We start from the raw sequence: 22,146 nt of genomic DNA, 5'->3' as shown, positions 1-22,146 counted from the left end.
AGTAGATACCCATAGCTCTGCTGTGGCCCATAGTGGACAAGTGAGGTCTTGCAGGCCCTGATGGTGGCAGAGCTGCAAGTCTAGGTGAACCTGCTCCCAGCCGCTGTGAAAGCCCATAACACAGCTGGAGACCCTAAGGAGGGAGCATGTCTAGGTGGTCTGTGACAGTAGGCACCAGCAACCTGAGGCCTCCCTTGTGATCATCCCCACAGCTGACAAGAGACCCCACAGGGCCACTGTGATCACGAGGAGGGGCCAAGGTCTGGTCAGCAACAGCTGACAGTGATCCTGGTCAGCACAGATTACACAGCTGCTGCTCCCCCTCCCCCCCAGTAGAAGCAAGTGCAAGCAGTAACTAAACTCTATCTCTATGTGGAGGCACAAATCCATGCCATCAAGCAGTATGAAAAAATATATTAAATCTCCAGAGCAGAAGGAAAATGTCAAGTACCCAGAAAACAATCCCAAAGACACTGAAATCTATAACCTAAATGACAATGAATTCAAAATAGACATCATTAAAAAACTTAATGAGATAAAAGAGAATACAAATAGACAACTCAACGAGTTCAGGAGCTATGTCACAAAAGAGCTTGATACTATAATGAAGAACCAATCAGAAATGTTGGCAATGAAGAACACAATGGAGGAGATTAAGAAAAATCTGGACTCGCTGAATGCTAGGGTCGATCATATGGAAGACAGAATTAGCAGTTTGGAGGATAGGAATATAGAAATGCTGCAGATAGAGGAGGAGAGAGAACTAAGACTAAAAAGAAATGAAGAAACTCTCTGAGAAATATCCGACTCAATTAGGAGATGCAACGTAAGGATTATAGGTATCCCAGAGCGGGAAGAGAAGGAGAAAGGAGCAGAAAGCTTGTTCAAAGAAATAATGGCTGAGAACTTCCCAAACCTGGGGAAAAAGACAGAACTCCAGGTGACAGAAGCTAATATATCTCCAAACTTTATCAATGTAAGAAGACCCACCCCAAGGCATATAGTAGTGAAGCTTGCAAAAGTCAATGACAAAGAGAAAATACTAAGGGCAGCGAGGCAGAAGAAAATAACCTACAAAGGATCCCCAATAAGGCTGTCAGCAGATTTCTCAGCTGATACCTTACAGTCTAGAAGAGAGTGGAATGATATATTCAAAACTCTGAAGCACAAAAACTTGCAGCCAAGAATACTCTATCCAGTGAAAATATCCTTCAAATATGATGGAGAAATAAAAACTTTCCCAGATAAACACACATTAAGAGAGTTCATCACCACAAGACCTCCCCTACAAGAAATACTCAGGAAGACCCTCATACCTGAAAAAACAAAAAAAGGAAAGGGGTTACAAAACCCAGAGCAAAGGAGATAAGTAGAAAGACAAAATTAGAAAGTTGCAGCTCTCCATCAGAACAGGTTAGCAAAGGCTAAGTATAACATTAAAGATAAAAGGAAGGGAAACACCAAGAATAAATATAATCTTGTCATTTTAACCACAAACTCACAACACAAGAAGGAAAAAAAATCTGACAGTAACAACCTAGAAGGGGAAGAGGGAAGAGGGAAGAAATGGAACGGCTTAATCTAAGGAAATAAGAGACTATCAGAAAATGGACTATCTCCTCTATGAGATGTTTTATACAAACCACATGGTAACCACTAAACAAATATCAAGAATAAAGACACAAATTACAAATAAGAAGAAGGCCAATATAGAAACCTACCTACCTGAATTGGTAGTCCAAAAGTCATGGGATGAGAAACAAAGGAAATGCAAGAGAACCAGAAAGCAAGTGATAGAATGGCAGCATTAAGCCGGCACATTTCAATAGTCACTCTAAATCTAAACGGATTGAACTCTCCAATCAAAAGACACAGAGTAGCAGTATGGACTAAAGAACAAGACCCAACAATACGCTGCCTCCAGGAAACACACTTCAGCCCCAAAGACAAACACAGACTCAGGGTGAAGGGATGGAAGACAATACTCCAAGCTAATAACAAACATAAGAAAGCAAGTGTCACCATACTTATATCAGACAAAGTAGATTTCAAAGAAAAACAGATAAAGAGAGACAAAGACGGGCAGTTTATAATGATAAAAGGGACACTCCACCAAGAAGACATAACACTTATAAATATATATGCACCCAACACAGGAGCACCAAAGTATGTAAAGTGACTACTAACAAAACTAAAAGGAGATATCAACAACAATACAATAATAGTAGGGAACCTCAACACCCCACTAACATCAATGGACAGATCATCCAGACAGAAAGTCAACAAGGAAATTATAGAATTAAGTGAAAAACTAGACCAGATGGACTTAATAGACATATATAGAACGCTCCATCCAAAAACAGCAGGTTACACATTCTTCTCCTATGTGCCTGTCTTCTTCAAATTGCATAATTGCTATTGACCCATTTTCATGTCTGCTAATTCCTTCTTCTGCTGGTTCGAATATTCTCTTGAACCCCTCTAGTGAATTTCTCATTTCAGTTGTTGTACTTTTCAAATTCAGCATTTCCATTTGGCTCTTTCTTATAATTGTATCTCTTTATTTGATGTGACATTATCTTCATACCTCCCTTTACTTCTTTAACCATGGTTTCCTTTAATTCTTTGAACATATTTATAGTGGCGACTTAAAGTTTTTGCTAAATCCAACATCTGGTCACTCTTACAGGCCATTTCTGTTGCCTGCTTTCTTTCCTGTGTATGGGTCAGACTCTCCAGTTTCCTTGCATGTTTCACAATTTTTTGTTAGAAACTCATCATTTTAGATAATATATTGTAGCGTCTTTGGGTATTGCTCCTGCCTTTCAGGGCTTGCTATTGTTATTTACTTGTTTACTTGTTTGGTGACTGGCTGGATTACTTTTTTGAAGTCTATTTCCTCCCACGTGTGAAAACTCTGATGTTGATTCTCACAGGGCACAGCCTTGTGTATGATAGTGAGCCTGGGATGATAGTGGTTTTAGAGGGGCTCTCTTTGACTGTCTCTTTCCATTAATTGCTAGCTGATTGCTCTATTGTTTTCAACAATGCCCCAGGACATAAATTGCTCCATGACTCTTCAATCAAATTCAGGGAAGTTTTGATTATAGCCCTACTATTCTCAACAGTGTCTTACCCAAGGTAGAGCCTTCATCTCATGAGTGAGATAGGAAGAAGAAGGGAGCTTACAATTCTTGGCAATATTTATCTAGAACTTAGCCTCAGCAATAGGTAGTTAGAGGCAGGATAAGGATGCTGAAGCCCTACTCCTCTGAAAACTTGGCCCTCCTACCAGGAGCTAGGCAGAAGGAGCCCTGTGTTCTGGGCTGCATCAGTCTGGAGTAGAGTTTCTGTCTCACTGAGTGGGAAAGGGAAGGTGAGTGTGAGTCTTGATTCAAATACCAGACTTTCACTCTACCTACCAAGTCTCAGTAGATTTTCTTGAATAAATATTTCTTCATTTGCTGTATACTCTTAAGGGCATTTGCAGGGACTTTAAATGGGCAGGTTTTTAAAGTCATTTTTAACACTTTCACTGGAGACCAGGTCTGTGGAGCTCCTCATGCTGTCTCACCAAACTAGTCAGACTTCTTAAGTCTACATTATTTATTTTACTCACATGGATTCTATTATTCATGGAATAGGCAGAAAAAAATTAGAAACTGGATCAAAAGGATAGACAAAAGAAACAGGAATAAATTCCTAGGTACTATCTTCTGTTGTTGTTTCCAACTTCAAGATTAAGAATGAGTGATGGGTAAGTTAGTTAACCTGAGCTGCCTGTAGGTTTTTCCAGACTATATGATGGTTTCTGCTTTAAGAGATAAATTTCAAACAGTTAGACAAGATCAAGGGTAAGGCATAAAAATTGATGTCACTATTTGGATCATTAAAATATTTATTCTTCTCTCAATTTGTTTTTGTGAGTCAGGAAAAATTGAAGAGTTCAGGGTTCCCACAGTGACTTTTTCATTTCTATATCAGTTGTACTCATTAACCACTCTGGAGAATGATCTGAGGCCTGACTTCTGAAAGAGTACTTCTTCCTTTCTCTGGAGTCAGAGTGCCTCAGCTAGTTTCCCATAAAATTCATCATCCCTTATTCCACCACTGAGGTCCTGTGTGCCCTTAACAAGTATATTAAACTACTTAGTTTCTCTCATTTTGGATAATTTCAAACATCTGACAGAGGAGATTTGTGTCCTGTCAGCTGTCATATATTTTATAAAGGAAAACAAATGTTCTCTTGAATTCTGTTAAATTATGGAGTTTTCATTCCATCATTCTTTTGCAACTGAATAACAATAGTGAACACTTTTTCTCAGGATCTTGAATTTCTGTCAATAAAGATTCCTAAATCCCCTTGAACAGCATATGAACAGCTCCTTAATTTGTCATTTTATCCTTGCAATTCCACAAAAAGTTTATCCAGAGATGAATGTAGATTTCCCTTCTAATACATACGAAGTGTGGCTAGAAATGTTTTGAGAAATAAGCCATAAGCATTTGTCTATGTATAAAGTTAGTATTGGAAAATAAGAAATATTTTGTTTAGAAGCAAAAAAAATTTTTAAGAGTATGAAATATTAATAACAAAGATTGATTTGAAACATGATTTGCCTTAACCGCTGCATTAAATAATAAGCTGCTTATTGTATCCAAAGGTACTGATATTGTTCCACCATTTGGGTTGGTTCTTCAGGAATGAAAAATGCCTCGAATCCAAGCCCATCACTTCCACCCAGTCCATCACCTGGTACTGGTATGGGTTTATCAAATGACTGTGTTGACATTTGTTGGCTGCTAACCTTGTTCCAGGTGTTGTTCTAGATGACTTACATGCATTAAGTTACACGTTCCAACCCTGTGAGACAGGCATTATTATTGTTCCTATTTTACAGATGATTGGAAATACGCACTCTAGCTCCAGAGTCTATGCTCCTACACACTAAAATAATGCACTTCATAAAATTATTGCTAACTATGGTTAAGAACACCTAAAATCACAGAAGAGAAAAGTTCAGGGACTCCCCGCCCCAAATATCTAACCTAAGTGTGGAGATTGAGGGGCCCCAATGAATATCATCTACCTTCCCTAATTTTTTCACCAATAGAGACATAAAAAGAGAACGTAAGACAGATGGGAGGAGGGGTAAGATACTACCTTTATTACTTGTATAGGAGATATTGAAGAACCTGTCTTCCATCTGTAGGGCAAGTCTCAGAATTAGGCAGGATCACGTACCTGTCACCAGTGATCTCCACGTGTGGTGCCTGCATCTGTAAAACTGTACATAGTACCTGTATCTGTAAAACTCATGTATGATGTTGGCATCTACAAATCTCCATGTCCGGTGCCCACATCTGTAAAACTTGCAGTCTGGAGGAGCAGATGAGGACACAGGCTTTGTGGGGAGGCCAGCTCTTAATATGAAGAAAAGAGGGTAAGAGTCTGGATTACACTCCTAGTTTTTCCTTCTAAACTCAGCATTCAAAGACACGCCACTTCCTATATGGTATGGGCCAGTCATGCAGAGTTTAACAATATAACTGAGTTCCTATCCCAATGTTTTTCACAGTTTCTTCAAGATCTGTAATCTCAGACTCTACCTAAAAGTACAACTGATTAGACTCTCAACAAGAGAAGGCAGCCTTCCTTCCTGTCATTGCTGATGCAAACAGATTCTTCCAATTCTTATAAACACCACCATTATTAGCATGTGCTATGCTCTATGGCATAGAGTCTATGTCCTTGCTCCCTTTGAGTGGAATTTTTCCCAGCGAGAGCTGATACTGGTAATATTCCTGTCAGGTGCCCCAGCAATTTGAACTCTTCCTTCAAAATGTGTTCTCTGGGGCTTAGCAAAATAAAGTGAGCATAGAATTTGGAATTTGGAGTTCTGAATTAAATTCCACCTGTATTAGTTTCTAAGTGCACCTTGACCATGTTGTATAACCTTTCTTATTCTCAATTTCTTCATAAGTAAAGTATAGATAATAATAAAAAACAAATCTCAAGGGGTAATCCTTATAGGATCAGATAAGACGATAAATTTTGGAAAGTGAGAAGCACAGTATAAACATAAGTCATCATTACCTAGCCCTGAATAGCACTAAAAATTGTTTTTGCTACGATGGCAATTGAATTTATAATATGATTCGCAACTGCCAGAAATACTCTGGTCAGATCACATTTCTGAAATGTAACAATTTAGAAATATGCATCTAGAAATATTTTTTCTTATTATTATTGGAAATTAAAATAGTAACAGTGAGCCTATAAAGATTTCATGTTGGCTAACACACTCTGAATATTTAATTTGAAATTCTTAGTTCTTAAAACATACCCAATTGAAGAACTGTATAACATTTTAAAAAATTGTTTTTGTAAAGCCCAGCATATCTAAGGCTTTGCAGAATGGGATTTCTGTAGAAGACGGGCATGGCATAACTTGTCTTTTCATATATTCAGGTTTATTCTATGTTTATTCTGTTTGCTTTGCAATTTGTCGGTCTAGAAGTAAGATGGAACGCTAGTCAATCTATTCTCTTGGATATACTCCTCCAAAAAATGCCAGCAAAACATGGTCTCTTGAGGCTTGTATTTGTTTTCCCCACACAAGTCTGAAAAGCAAAGGGGTTCAGTCACCTGCTGGTCTTTACCCTGTTCAATGGCTCAGGCACAGAATAGAATATTTTACAGGAAAGAGAAAAGGGGAGAAAGTTTTTGTCTGTCACTCACAATATTTATTTTTACCAACTGGAGTCTGATTTGGTAGAGAATGCAGAGCACAAAGACCCAACTGTTGAACAATTAATTACTCATTTCTGTAGGATCATTTACTTCCACACTTAGCACTGCAGTTCTTCTGAGATAAACCTAATTGGCATTTAATTCTAGGCTGAAAGCACAAAATGTTCTCTCAAGTCATCCTTCCTCATTGTGAATTTCATTTATGAAAGTCAAAATTAAAGATCCTAATGCCCGATTTTTATGCTGTACTGAATTAAGGGAATTGTCGAGAAATCTGACTTATCATTACAGCAGAGGGAAGTATAAATCATTCAAGTGAGCCAACCAAAATGAAAATCTGTTTACTATATAGTGGTTTATGGTGCAGGAACCCACATGTGTCACAGTAAACCCGAACTGTTTGCTTTGCAATTTGTCAGTCTAGAAGTAAGATGGAACGCTAGTCAATCTATTCTCTTGGATATACTCCTCCAAAAAATGCCAGCAAAACGTGGTCTCTTGAGGCTTGTATTTGTTTCCCCCACACAAGTCTGAAAAGCAAAGGGGTTCAGTCACCTGCTGGTCTTTACCCTGTTCAATGGCTCAGGCACAGACATCAGCCCTTAGCCCCCTAATAACTTAATCCTTCTCCACAGAGAACCAGACAGTCATTCAGAGCAAATCTACTCTCTCTTCCAGTCTTTCACACATTTGAAAATCACCATCGTGTAGCCTGTAAACTTCTCTTCCCCAGGATGAACATCCCAGTTTTCTTTTACTTTTCCTCTTAGATTATGCTCTAAAGCTTCCATCACCATCTTTATTGCTGTCTTCAGGATCTTGTTAATTTATCAGTGTTGAAGTGTACTACAAAGGAACTTAGGACACGCTTCAGGCATGATCTGGTCCTCATGGGCTATAATGACAATAAAACCTCCTTTGTTTGAGACATTCTACTTCTATTAATGTAACTAGAGGATATCAGCTTTTTTATACCATCTCTCACTATTGACTTGTATAAAGCTTAGTAGCAAATAAAAATGTTTTTCCAGGCACTGCTTTTAAGTCACAGCTCCACATTATGCTTTTGTGCTGTTGGAGGCAGGTGAAGATGGATTTTTTTTTCTCTTTGTTTTATCTTAGACTTAAATACAAGCCTTTATATTTATTCCTATTAAGTTTCACCTTTTCTGAAATACCCATAACTCCATAAAGTCAGGGTCCCTCTATGCCTGGTTTACCACTGAATCTCTCCCTTAATTCCTGTTGTGAAATAAGTACCCAATATATTTTTTAAAATAAATGCTTGAATAAATAAGTCTGTCCAGTTGTCCCATCCTACGATCTTTTTTTGGACTCTGGCTTTGGTAGCCAAGGTATTACCTCTTGCTTCCAAACTATGTCATCCACAAATCTGATCAATATTCTATGTTCTCATTCAAGTCATTAATAAAAAGCTCCACCAATACTTTGTCAAGGACGGAGCCCTCAGGTGCATTTTTAGAGACCTCCCTCCGGGTCAATGCAGGCCCGTTAATGAGAAATGAGATTGCCCTTTGAGAGTTAAACCGTAAATCAACACCTACATGCAGAGCAGGGACAGCAAAGTCACCTTAAAAAGAAGGAAAGCAGGGCTGGCCTGTGGTGCAGTGGTTAAGTTCCACTTCAGCAGCCTGAGGTTCACCGGCCCAGATCCCGGGTGTGAACCTACATACTGCTTGGTAAGCCATGCTGTGGTAGGCATCCCACATATAAAGGAGAGAAAGATGGGCATGGATGTTAGCTCAGGGACAATCTTCCTCAGCACAAAGAGGAGGATTGGCAGCAGATGCTAGCTCAGGGCAGATCTTCCTCAAAAAAAAAAAAAAAGAAAGAAAGAAAGAAAGTGCACCCAGGCCTGTATAATGTGCCTAAAACCCAATCAAAGGTACTAACTTATCTTAAGGACTTGTCAGTCAGAAGTGAATTGGAGAAAAGGGAGGCAGTACTGAAGATCCTCTCCAGTCTTTGTTCACAGAGCAGGGCCCAATCAGACCAACTACAGAATGTCTGCTTTGGATATGGACAACACTAGGCTTCCAGAGGTTGCTGTCATTAAACATTGGAACCATTTAACTAACTCCTCCTTCTCTGATTCGTCATCACCCAGCCGTCTTCTTCACCAGCTGCTCGCTGTATGACTTTGGGTCACTCGTATAAGCATTGTTTCTCCCATTCCCTATCTGTAAAATAGATAATCATCACACCTACTTCATGGAGTTGTTTGAGGACCAAATGGAGTAACTGTGTGTAAAGTCTGGCTGCAGTAACCCCTCAGTAATAGCTATGAAAGGGAGAGGCGTGCATTAGACCTATATGAGAGTCCAGACAGACTACACGGTTGATATTTCACATTGTAAATTAATAAATTGGAGTGAAGAGCCTTGTTCACATGAGGCAGATTCCTTTACTTAGAACCAGGACACAGGAAACAGCACATGTCAACATTTCTTAGCCTGCATGTTCAAGATCTTGGAGAACCCAGTGACTAGGCTCCTCCTGGCAGCCCCTGCCCTTACTAGGGAAATTTCTGCTCAAATCTCCACAGAGTCTAGTGGGATTTTGTGTTTTGACTCAGTCTGAGTCTTTGTATTATTAATGGGGGGTTTTAAATCAATCGTATTAATTATAAAAATTAATAATATGATATTAATTATATGGGCTTATTTTATAGTTTCCGACCTTTATGTTTTCTTATCTTATTTTTATTTTGCCTTATGTCATATGAACCACAACTTCCCTGTTTGTTTTTGTTTTTCCTCAAGTGATTTAAAATACAAGTGATGCTGTTTTAACTCCTACTGTTTTGGGGGGAGGCTGGGGGAAAGGGAAGAGGTGTAGTTTTTCACCCTTCAACAAGGAGAGATCTCCTGAGGCCTGATGTCTGCCAGCAAACAGGCAGGAAGCTTCTTTCTGGTGCACACTGTCATCTGCTTGTGGGTAGGATCCCAGAAGCAGGCTTTCATTTTCTTCTTGCACAAACAGTGCAGGACAAACAAGAATGCCCAGAATGCTTTCAACTCTCGTCTCTGCCTGGTGCAGACCTTTTGTCCCAACTGCGATGTTTTCTGCTTCTCCATTGACCATATTGCATTATTAGGGTGAGGTCTCCAAAGAAAAGAAAGAGCAGAGGAAGGCAGGGAGAAAAAAGTGTGGAATGGCCCTGGCCAGCTGAAAAAGCACCTCATCTGTAGGAAGGGGTAACTTCCTTCATTAGACTATACAGGCACTGTCTTGGAGGCAGGAATACCAGAAACACTGTCATCTTCCTGATTTCTATTACTTCACCCTAGACCTGCTTCAAGTGGTTCAAATACTTCTCAAGACATGACAGATTATATATTACCTATCCAGTCCCCATGATGGCTAGGTTTTTGAATCTCTTTCCCATTTCATGAGTATTACAATAGGAAGACAAGGAAGGATGAAAATCGGGCACATCTAGTCAGTTGTCAAATTCCTTTCTGATTTCTGCTATTTCTGAGGATACTACATTGTGAAAACAAAGTATCTGCTGTGTTGTTCTATAAGACCATGAAAGTCAATATGACGTGGTGATAAAAAGTATAGGTTTTTGAAATCAGACAGGAATTGGCTCAAATTCCAGGCATTGAGATTTGTGACCTCCAGCAACTCATGCAATGTCTATGTCATACATTCTTCCCAAATATATTGTTTATAACACAAACTTTGACTTTTGTAGCTTAAAAATGTTTTTCCTTCTACTCATGGGATGAATTGTTCAAAGTTTACTTGGAAACTCCAAAAGCTGTCTTCCTTTTCCTCTTGTAGGCCTGCTGTACCAGCTCTATCCTGAGGGAAGTGTGCCAAGGCCCAAGTGTCCCAAAAATTGGGGGAAGGGAAGCAAATCACCAGGAAAAAAGTCTCATGGTCAGTATCAGCACATCTTTCCACATCTTGGAAAGAATGCAAGAACTCTGCCTAAGGACAAGAGGATGAGAGACCCAGAAATATTGGAGAGCACACAGGGAGATGTGATGTATCAGGAAATACTTGGAGAGAGGTAAGACTTGGTAGCTGGCCCTTGAACAGCGAGACTTGGGAGGAAAATGGACTATCTCATAAGAATGCTCAAGTGAAACACAGTGGTGTACTCTCCCCTCCTATCCCCAGGAACTCTTTATTGCTAAACTCTTTATAGTGGAAGCAAATATTGTGTTTTGCCTTTGGGTTGAAGAAAATGAAATGAAAATGAATCATACTTAAAAAATAAATTACCCAAAGGGAAGCAACCTGCAGTCATGCATAGACAATGGTTTCATTCATGAAGGGAACAGATTAGCTCATTGGAACCACAACATCTCCAGCAGCAACCTCCATGCAAAGACCCATTTTGTTCAAATCTCCTTCATCTTAAAAAATGAACCCATCCAAACTAGCCCAACCTTAAGGGAAAATTTATTGGAAGGCTAAGAGGAGTATTTATTTTACAGAACTCAAGTAGGCAGAACAGCTGGGTCTCATGAGGACTGGAATCAGGATCTGGAAAATCAGGGCTCTGAGTAATTTTCTCTATTTGTCCAAGAGCACATGGTCTCTTGTCTCTTCTTTCTGTGCATGGAGACATAGGAAGCATGACGTATTTCGGGCATTCCATAGTGTCATTAAACTGTAAGACAGGGCACCAGCTGAGGAGTAGACTGGACATGGGGTTGGAAAACCATCAAGACCTGGCACATTGCAGGTACCCAGCCAATATATATAGAATGGATGCATGATGATGACCTTTATTTTGGAGATATTCTAGATTATTTAAGTGGAAAAGAGCAGTAGGAAGTTGACTAATGAATCTGGAGCTCAAAAGAAATATCTGAAATATTAGAAACAGAGATTTGCATTACCAGCTTAAAGCAGTAGTTTAAACATTGAATGATTACCCAGGGAGATTATATAGAGAAAAGAAAAAAGGGGCTAACAACAGACACCTGAGAAGACGCTGGCATTTAAGGGACAAGTAAAAGAAGTAGAGCTTAAGAAGGGGAATGAGCAGGACAAGTCAGAACAGTAAGAAGAAAACTAAGAGTGAACGGCATTGCACGAACAACAGCGGACAGGTCTTCAAGAAGGGAGTGAAGACAAGAGACAAAGCTTTTCTTGAAATCAGTGTTGGTAAGCGAGAGGCTCTATGACTGCTCTTGCTTGGCTGTGGCTCCAGATGTGGGCTGGGCAGAGGCCAGGGTGTGCCAGCTTGAGGAGTGAATGGGCCATGGGAATGCGGGCAGTGGGTGGGACCACTCCGAGGCAGGTGCTTTACTTGCTGTTTTCACACAGTCTACCTCATCTAATCTTCACAGAAATCCTGTCAATCAGGGGTCATTATCTCTATTTTATAGATAAGAAAACAGAAACTCACAGAAATCTTTTTTAATAACCCATCTTCCATTTCTGATCAGAAAGAAGCCAGATATCCTGAAACACAATCCTCCTGTGGCAAAACAACCAAAAATGTTCATTTTATTGTTACATTTTATGCCATCATATATGTTAACTATTAGTGTTTTAATATTCTTAAATAATACTATTTTTTTAATTCAAGATAACTTAGCTAAAGGAGACATTGCCTATATTCAAACCACAATCTATCAGATCAAAAATTCACATTCCTTATTTGTTAGCTGCTTTGGGGGAATTTTTTTAACTGAAATAGTACAAGTAACAATTTAAAATGCCAGAAAATGTCAGATCTTCCTTCTCTGGACCTATTCCATATCATTTTTCAAGTGTTGAAATCAAAACTGAACACTGTTCTCTAAGCGTAATCTGAGCCGTGCAATTACAGTTGCTCCGGATGATTGCAAAACCACTGTGAGTGTTTTTTCCTAGCATCCTCTCAAGAACTAAAGTTGGCCAATTCCTTAATGTTCAAGGCCTCTGTCACTATAAGATTGTGCCTTCAGTTATATTGAAAGTCGATCTGAAGTTCAACTTCACTCCCTGACGATCTATACTCTCAAATCTTCTCTGTATCTTTCCAATGGCTATACACAATTAGGATAGACCGAAAGCTGCACAGGAAGAGCAGAAACACTCATTTAGGGTCAAGCTCAGGGTTTGAGGGGTCTTGTGTTGATTAAAACCTTTGTAAACAAATGTGAAGAAGAGAGGATGATTCCTCACCTCATGCACACCACCAAGCAAGATGCTGGTCAAGGGACAATGGTCACCTAAATCTTTGGCCACGGCTACCTGCAAACTATCACAAATATAATTAATCCAGAACCTGCCTGGTAATGCACTGGCCAAGGAGAGGAGTCCTGGGATTTGTCAGAGATAAATTGTCACAAGAGAAAAATAAATAAGTGGAAATTTTCTTTGCCATGTTTGGGAATAATCACTTCTCACTGTTTACTTCTCCATCCAAGCATGAAGAATGAATGTCAAGAAATCCACGTCCACCTGGGGAGGAGTATAGCACAGGGTTTTACTCTGAAACAGACTAACACTCAGCAGAACTCTACGGCAAAATCACTCTTCAAATTCCTCACTATGCACTTTACAGGAGGAATATGATATTGGGCATAATCATGAAATTTTGACATCCCACTGTAGGTAGTAATCACTACCATCAGTATGGTGTGAAATACATGTGCCATCGGATTTTTTCAATGAAGAGAATGAATTTGTAAACTCATTTCATATTTAGAAAACATGATTTAAAACTGTATATACAATATTATCAAACTGTTAGAAAATACACAGAGGTGAAAATCTACAAGATAAAAATGAATATTTTGCAGCAGTTAAATAACAGATTATTTTTGGTTTCTCATTTATGTGTCTATATTTTCTAAATGTTAAACAATAAGTTTGTTATTTTTACAATAATTGCAAAGTAAATTTTTTCACAGTCATTTTTCACCTTTCATGAAACACTTTTTCACATTTCACAGTCCTTATTTGTAATAAAAAGCTATAAGACAACAGGGAGATCAGACAATGTATGTAATTCAGAGGTCAGAACAGGGACTAGTGAAAGTTCCAGAAGACAGACTGGGTCAGCATAAAGCTACAGTTTCTAGTCAGTAAAGCTTTTCATGAACAGTGAGATCTACCTCAGGAAGTAACAATCCATTCTTTCTTTCATTGCTCCCTCTCCACGCCCATCCACCGCCAGAGGATGGAGAGGGTGCACCCAGGAGCCAGTGTGGGAAAGAGAACACCACTGGAGGGCCTCACAGCCACACAGAGATGCCATTCCCAGGTTAATAAAGAATTAGTGGCAGACACTGTGCACAGAAGATGGAAGAAAATAGCCCTCAATAACAATACAATACATTAAAATTATTCTTTACATGATCTTTGAACATTTGCAGATTAGAGACAGAATTTTCAGTCAATAGGAGAAAGAACATGAAACGCCAGAGCAACATTCCTGCTCAAATGCCTGTGATAAGAGTGATATGGAGTAAAGCAAGAAGAGCAGAGTCTGGACGATAAAGCAGGAGAAATCCATCCTGGGTTATGGCAGCAGTAGCCTGGTGGGTGTTTCTACTTATTTTTTACTAGGGATAAACTGGAAATTAGTATCAGAACCCTGGTGTGTGATTGATGAATTTGAAGTCTGCTGAAGCAAATGCTTTAGTAAAATATAAACTTTTGGTCCTTGATGAGGATGTGGTCATTCTTCACAAATCTTTTCTATTGTTTTCAAAATGCTAAATAATTGTCCCAGAAGATTTGATAAGCAGCGATCTGGGTTGCATAGATCAAGATTCTGATGAACACACTGGGAAAAAAAAAAAACTAGAAGCAGAACACTTGAGGCAATAATGCTTCCCAAAATCTTAATTTCTGACTCAAGGCACAAGTCAGAATAAATTCAATAGCCTATCAATTGCACTGTCCAGAACTCCAGGAAGAAGATTTCCTATTACGACTAAAGAAATCTTTTCTTAAAAAAATAATCACACTTCCAGGTGAATTAGTATGTGATTTTGACACTCATTTACACAAAGGAAATCAACAGTCTATTCTACACAGTGTTAAACAATCAGTGATTTCTCGTGTCCCCTGGTACATTGAAAGCTCTGTTTACAAACAATGCAAATATCCAATTCATTGAAACATTTGCCTGATGAGACAGGACTGGGGTTCTGCATAGAGGTGTCTGAGTGTTTTCCCACATATAACAGCGCTCTTACTGGTCCTGAAAGTCAGAGACATGTTTCATGATATCCCAGTTCTCTCCAATTACCTACAGATATTTTGAAGATCTCACAAATTCTCAAAAGAAAATGAATTTTAAACCAATTTATTTTGTAAAAATAAAAACAGACCCTCTAGGGTCTTAAAGAAACTCTGGCAATCACATGGAAGTTTCACAATACCAGGAAGACTGAGACTCGCCTTTTAAAAGTTTGACACCATGGAAGTTTAATTCACCTTGCAAGATACATATATTAGAATATTCAGCAGGAAAGCTCTCAGTGCCTTAAGGAATGAAGCCAACCTCTCTGGGGCTACTGGACATTGCGTCACCGGGAGCTTCCAGACCACTGAGGTGGACTGCACAGTGTTCGTTCCTGTGACAGATGAATGATGCATGATGCATGAAGAATGATGCAACTTCAGTCTCAGCCCCACCTGGGTAATAGCAGTTGAGAATGCCAATAGTTGTTTTAATTCAACTGACTTCTCTAAAAGATAAATACTCAGTCATTAGCTTTAAGTTAAAGGATAAAGATTGTGAGCAAGATTCTACAAAGGAGACTCCTGCCCCCTTTATTTTAAGATATTTTGGGGTGGAGATGGGCTAGTGAGAGAAGAGAGGATGAAGCACTTCTTTCAAGTTCCTATGCCCTAGCCCTTGGTCCTCTTACAGCGGGGTTCTTAACTGAGGTCTATGAACACTTTCTAAACGTAGGAAGATTTGGTATGTTTATACATACATATTTCCTAGGGAGCAAGTATAAGGTGTTAATTAGACTTTAAAAATAGTTAATAATCCAACAATGTTAATATCCACTGCAACGTGTGTCCCAGTTTGTGAATTCAGGGTTTGCAAGGTGTGATCCTGTTTAATGAGGAAGTCTGTTTAAAAACAAACACAAACATGAGCTTGTGTCCAATGTGACACAGATGCCTGGTCCCAGAAGGGTGTGCTCACCTGTGTGTCACTTATGTATTTCAGGTTTCTGCAGATGTGAGTAACAGAGGTTTTGTGGTTACATCACAGGCAAACCTATGACCAGATATTCCTTTTCTTGGCACAAGAGAGACAGCATAGCAGTAAGTATGATGCCCAGTGGGATTCTCCAACAAATTGCCTTTCATAAGCCTGGAGTCACAGCTCTGAGATGGGTCAGAGAAATTCGATTGACCTGGTGCCCTATATGGGTAGAAAATACTTTCCAGTTGCCTTTTCTCATACAACTCCTGGGTCATCAGAAGTGGTTTTTGAGCACTTAATGAGATCATCGATGTGGAATTGCCTGGAAAAGTTGAAGATAGTAAAGAAATACTAACAATCCCTCCAGCGGGAAGAGTGGAAAGAATAGAAGGTTTGCATTGTCCAGAACAAGGTTCAAATTGCAGCTCAGCCTCTTACTGAATGTGTGAACCTGGCTTACTTAAAATATCCATTTCCTCATCTTGAAAATAAATCTAATACCTTCCTTGTCAGGCTGCCTGACATATTCAATAATGAATAATTTTCATTAGTACTCTCCATATAAATGGCTTCTCTACCTATTCTCCACTGAAGCCATAAACTGGCCACCCCAAAGAGAGACATAGAAATGAGAAGGGTGCCCTGAGCCAATAGATTTTCTTCTGACCATTCGTCGAAAGACAATGGAAAGGCAGAAAAAGAGGAGAGGGGAGGAAACAATGCTACCAGTACCATGGTTCAGATACATTTATGAGTTACTTCAGTTTAGCAGGGCTAGGCTAAAAATGGAACCTCCTTTCATAATAGTGAGTTAAAAGGAAAATTCATTTTTATTTATAAACACCAGACTAACAAATGTACTTACAAAAATAGCATTGAATCTATTGTTACTGCTTTTGTTAATGAAATCAGAATTCTTTGTATAGCAGAGACTGGTTTTATCACTGTGCCAGGCTTTGGGGGAATGAGGTGGGAGGCAGTTCTCAATCCAGCTCTTCAGTCCCACTACGTATGGGGGGGGGGGGGCGGGTTCTCTATACACATACATACTGATTATCGAGGCCACCCTTTACCTCAGGTCGTTTAGAAAGTCCTGGGATATTAAAGAGTAGTAGTCGCTTACAAGATTCATCCATTCCAAAAACATTTATTGAGCATTTGCTGTATGTGAGACACTGTTCTAGGTGTTTGGAATACATTTATGAATAAAACAGATATGTCTGCTGCTGTGGAGCTTGTGTTCTAGCAGAGAGAGAAGATAATAAACAAAAGACCTCATAAATGAGTAAAGCATATAGTATGTCAGAAGGTGGCACGTACTATGGAAAAAAGAAAAAGTAAATCATGGTAGGAAGGATCGGGAGGGCCCAGGGTGGATTTGGGTTGGGTTGCAATTTTAAACAGGATGATCAGTGAAGACCTCTTTGAGGAGGTCACATTTGAGCAAAGACAAGTGAATTTCTGGAGAAAACCATTCTAGGCAAGAGGACAACCAGTACAAAGGCCTTAAGATGGCAGCATGCCTGGGGTGCTCATGGAAGAGCAAGCAGGCCAGTATAGCTGCAGTGCAGAGGCGAGAGGGAAGCTATAGGAGGCGGCTCAGGGAAGAATACAGGTGCAGCATTCAGGACCTTGCAGGCCACTGGAAGGGACTTGCCTTTCACTCTGAGCTTGCAACTCAGGTGACATCCCCACAGATCTTCATGGCACAGATGGGGGAAGTTTTCTCTGGACAATATCTACTGGCTGCTCTTGCAGAAGGTCCTCACTTAACATGGACAGGAAGTACAGAAAATATGGCTCCTTGTGTAGACAATGGCTGGAGGTTTCTCAAGGCCAGCTAGGTGGTATCTGGATCCTAGCACTGCTCCTGCCCACAGTATCCCTCCAGGTTCAGACCCCTGGTCCCTGTCCCCACAGACTTTTGACCTCTTCCATGCTCTCATCTTTTTCCTTCTCCCCAGCCCAGAGAATCTTTTCTAACCTCAGGGGTGAGAGGGGAACCTGGCTCTTCATCATGAGAATTTTATTCTCCATTAATTTCTACACATTGAGGTGTCTTCCCTTGCTCCTTCTCCAGGAATAGGCTCTTTGCAACTCAGAAGGCAAAATATTGACTCAGAGGTTTATTCCTATTTCTGTGTCACTCTATTCCAAATACGTGAAGGCAAAAAAGGCAGCACACTTGGCTACATAGGGAAAGGGAAGAGCTACATGATAAAAAATATGTATCAATAACAAAAACACACCAATTAACATTTTTAAAATACTCTCGACCATGTTTGTTTAGACAAATAATTTGCTCAACAAACATTTATTGAACACTTCCCACAAGCCAAGAAACATGTTAAGTGTGAAGAGACAGCTATGAATGGAGCCTAGTCCCTACCTTCCAGTCCCACAGCTAGTGGGAAATGCATACGGGTAACAATAAGTGACAGCAATGTGGTCAGTGAGAGCATAGCATGGAGCATGCACAGACAGAAGTTAGTCTCATGAAGACAACACACAGTAAAGTGCACTGATGGCTTAGTTTTTCCCACTTCAGGCAACTGAAGTGCTGCTCATCAAGGTGAAGAGAAAGTGAAGAGATTTAAGAAATAGGTACTTCTAACCAAAATAGACAAGTGCTAGATTTCTAGCACTAAAGTGTGGAATATCACATTTTGCAAGGACTCAGATCTGTGACGTGAGCAAGTCCTCCTCATGTTCTAAATGGAGATGATAAAAAAAAAATTCTTCATGAAACTATTTCAACACATATTTATCCAGTGTAAAACTTGTTCCTAAAGTGAGGAAGAAATCTAGTAGGAGTTGAAAAAGCAGCTAAAATTTTGGTGGGAGGATATACACAGGAAACATAAACCTCAATGGAAATGTCAGGAGAATATCAGCACCCTGGTCAGCTCTCTCGATTTGCGTCATCACCCTCTCACAGGTCAAGTTTCTCTGTAAATACAGTTCACCAGACATACTTTTAAATGATGCCTTCCCAAGGAGGTACAGTGGCTTTGGGAACTTTTTTCTGGCCTCAGTACTCTGGGGAATGGGAGATAACCTAACCAGTGTGGCTAAGGCAACAGTTCTGGTCCTCATCTACGTCCCATGCCTCTCTTTTCCCCCATCTCTACACAGGGATGCCTGCTTCCTGCCTCAGGGTCCTTCTTACTCATCCAAAAAAGCTCTACCTTTGCTAATGAATTTTCCCAAAGTCTAACCTTTACATACTGAATTACTATCAAAGACTCCTTTGGGAGGTTTTAGTTCTCTCCCCCTACAGCTGCCTGCTCTACTTGGCAACCCAAGACTGGCTGTGTGATGATTTCTCATTTAGTGACTGATGGGTCTCAGCCAAAATAAGCTTTATTCTTCTGTGGAGGTGAGAGGAATGAGGTAAACCTCTTTGGTTGGGAAAAGGTGCTTTCTGCCTGGAATCTGATCTAAAAAACAAACCCTCATTGCACAGTCTTAACCATCTCCCTGGAAACAAGGACGTGGGACTAGAATGGCTAATTGTGCAATTCACCGTGGCTAGGTGGCTCCATGAGGGTATAGGCAGGCTCCTGGAAAGTGCTCCCAGCCTTGTAGGATCAGCAAAGTATGCCCCCAAGAAAGGAATTATGAGCTGAGTTTTGAGAAACGGGAATGTGCTTTCACCAGGAGGATTTTTTTAATGTCAAAGAAAATTTATTTATGAAAAAACACAATGGGATAAGTTTATGCTGAGAAACGCAGCTATAAATACAGTTGAAGAAAACAGAGCAACTGGCAAACATCCCACCCAGACCTAAATGTCTGCAAGCCGATTTTGTACACGCTCCTTTAGAAACACCACTCCGAAAAGCTCTTGCCAGCTTAGGTAAGGGAATGAGTAGACATACAATCCAAATGCACACTGATCATGACTATTTAAAAATTAGCAAGCAATACTGTAGAAGTATTGATACGTAAATTTCTAAAATGCTGCATCTTAAATTTAGTTGGCAAAGATCACATTTAGCTATAAGCATGAGGCCCCCCCCAAAAAGTGATAAAAGGTTTCTCAGACTGCTGAAAGATACCAGTGAGGGTTCAGACTTCCAATAAGAAAAGCAAATTTTATAAGGATGCTATAATAGCCCAGGGTTTATAAGCTGCATTTGTATCACTGGAACTAGACGGATTGGTAAGGATTTGAGGAGGAAGTGAAGGGATGATCAAAAAGGCGGAGTCCCTGCCCTTGTTCACCCAGAGCAGCTTGGTTGTACATTTTGGGGTGCCACCACTATAAAATTCTATGAGAAAGACAAAAAATATTTTGATGATCTTTTAAAATATTTGAAAAACTTAGAACTGGAAAATTCATCCTTGATCTTTTTAAGCACAGCACCGTGGAAAGCCGGAGAGACAGCTGCTCTGCGGACGTTCTCCTCCAAGAGGCAGGGGACTCTGTATCTTCTGTCCTGACCTCACTGTGAGGCACCAGCATTTTTGGCTGCTCAGACCTTATCTGTGAAATGATAAAAACTCCTGCTCCCAAACAGAAAGCTGTGTGAGGTGGAAGGACTGGGAATGAGAACACTGTGAGCGGTAAGACTGAGATCTGAGGGAACGCATACTGCCAGGCAGTTTTTCCAGCTCAAGCTCCTTTTGCTGAGGCACGGTAGCAACTGCTTGCCCAGCCCTGGCCTTCTTTCTCCCTCTGCTGTGGCCTCCTGTTTAGTTTGCATTTTAGACCAGATATTAGCCAAAGATTCTTTTCTAGGTTGCACTTGGCATTTCTATGGCCAAGCTGGGGAGTCCACATGACTCTGACTTTGAATTTTCTGGATGATTCAAGTTCCTCCTTGAAAATATAGGTTCTCACCTCACAGAGGCCCTCTTAGTTTTAAAAATACACACAACTAGCACAACGAGAAGGACTCACAATTAGAACATACAACTATGTACTGGGGGGTTTCAGGAGAAGAAGAAAAAAAAAAGAAGATTGGCCACAGAGGTTAGCTCAGGCGCCAATCTTTTAAAAAACAACAAATACATACAGCTGAAGTAATATGGTTTTGCCTCCTAAAATATGCCCCAGGTGATGATCAATGATGTTTCCTAATTGCTAAAGGAATTACTTGAAATTTCTAAATAAACAGAGATTCTACTGAAAACTCTTAAAAGAAAACCATTTCTCAGGGACAGGGCTGAAAAATTACGTCTCGCCTTTCTACATCCCAAAACAAATTCAGGCGCCAAGACTCTGGCTGGTATAAGAATTTGTTTATTTTGGGGAACATTAATCAAAATGCATTCTAAATGTCATCCTTACCGAGTAAATATTAATGTACATGAGTCTCCTCAGAGGCAATAAAGGTCTATTTCGGCCTGCTAACGTGATTATTCAGCTGCAGTAATGTCAGTGCTGGACTGAGAAGCCTATTACTTTGTTCAAAGACGAGAAAATGGACCTGGGTCTTCCTAGAATCCCACAATGGATTTTAGGAAAAGGAACTTCAGTTCAACACTGTTATTCTACAGTTGAGGGAACCAGAGAGATTCAGCAGTTTGTCCACAATCACCAGCACCTTTTTTGTCCTCAGACCTGTGAAATAATACTTCAGGCCCAAGAAGGATTTAAACCATTCCACACAAGTTACAAAAGGGAAAAAAATAAGACTGTTAGACCAGGCTGGGGCAGTAAGAGCTCAGGAGGCCACATGAGCATACAAGTTATATTTACATTTCTGGTAATGAGTCACAAGTGTGGAAGTGAAAATTCCAGCATCAAGCAGAAGAAGGTGCCAGGGTGGCTGCACAAGAATTCCTGGAATTACAGAAAAGTCCAGATCCCAAGGCCCCACAAAAGACATTCTGGTACCCGAGATTTAGAGTGGAGCTCAGAAATCTGTGTGTCGTGAAACAAAGCTCCTGGGTTCGTTTCATGTTCAGAACCTTTGAAGCCCCTTTTCACACTGCCCTTCTATTAAAGGGCCCTTTCTTCAAGTTCTCAGCAGGATTTTCTCACATAGGGGCAGTTGGGAAAGATGCGAGACAGCCAGAAGGAGTATCTGTGTTTCAGTGGTGGCCTGCTTGTCTGATTTTAGCTAACCATGCTCCCTGTGCCTGGTCACTCTGCACATTTAACGATGACAATGATGATGATGACGACAATAACAAGAACTATGGACAAAATGTACTAGACCAGTGCTTCTCAAACTTGAATGTGCACGAGAATCACCTAGGGATCCTATTAAAATGCAGATTCTGATTCCGTGGG

This window comes from Equus asinus, chromosome 24 (genome assembly GCF_041296235.1).
Source record: "Equus asinus isolate D_3611 breed Donkey chromosome 24, EquAss-T2T_v2, whole genome shotgun sequence".
Classification (NCBI taxonomy): Eukaryota; Metazoa; Chordata; class Mammalia; order Perissodactyla; family Equidae; genus Equus; species Equus asinus.
This window is presented reverse-complemented; position numbering follows the sequence as displayed.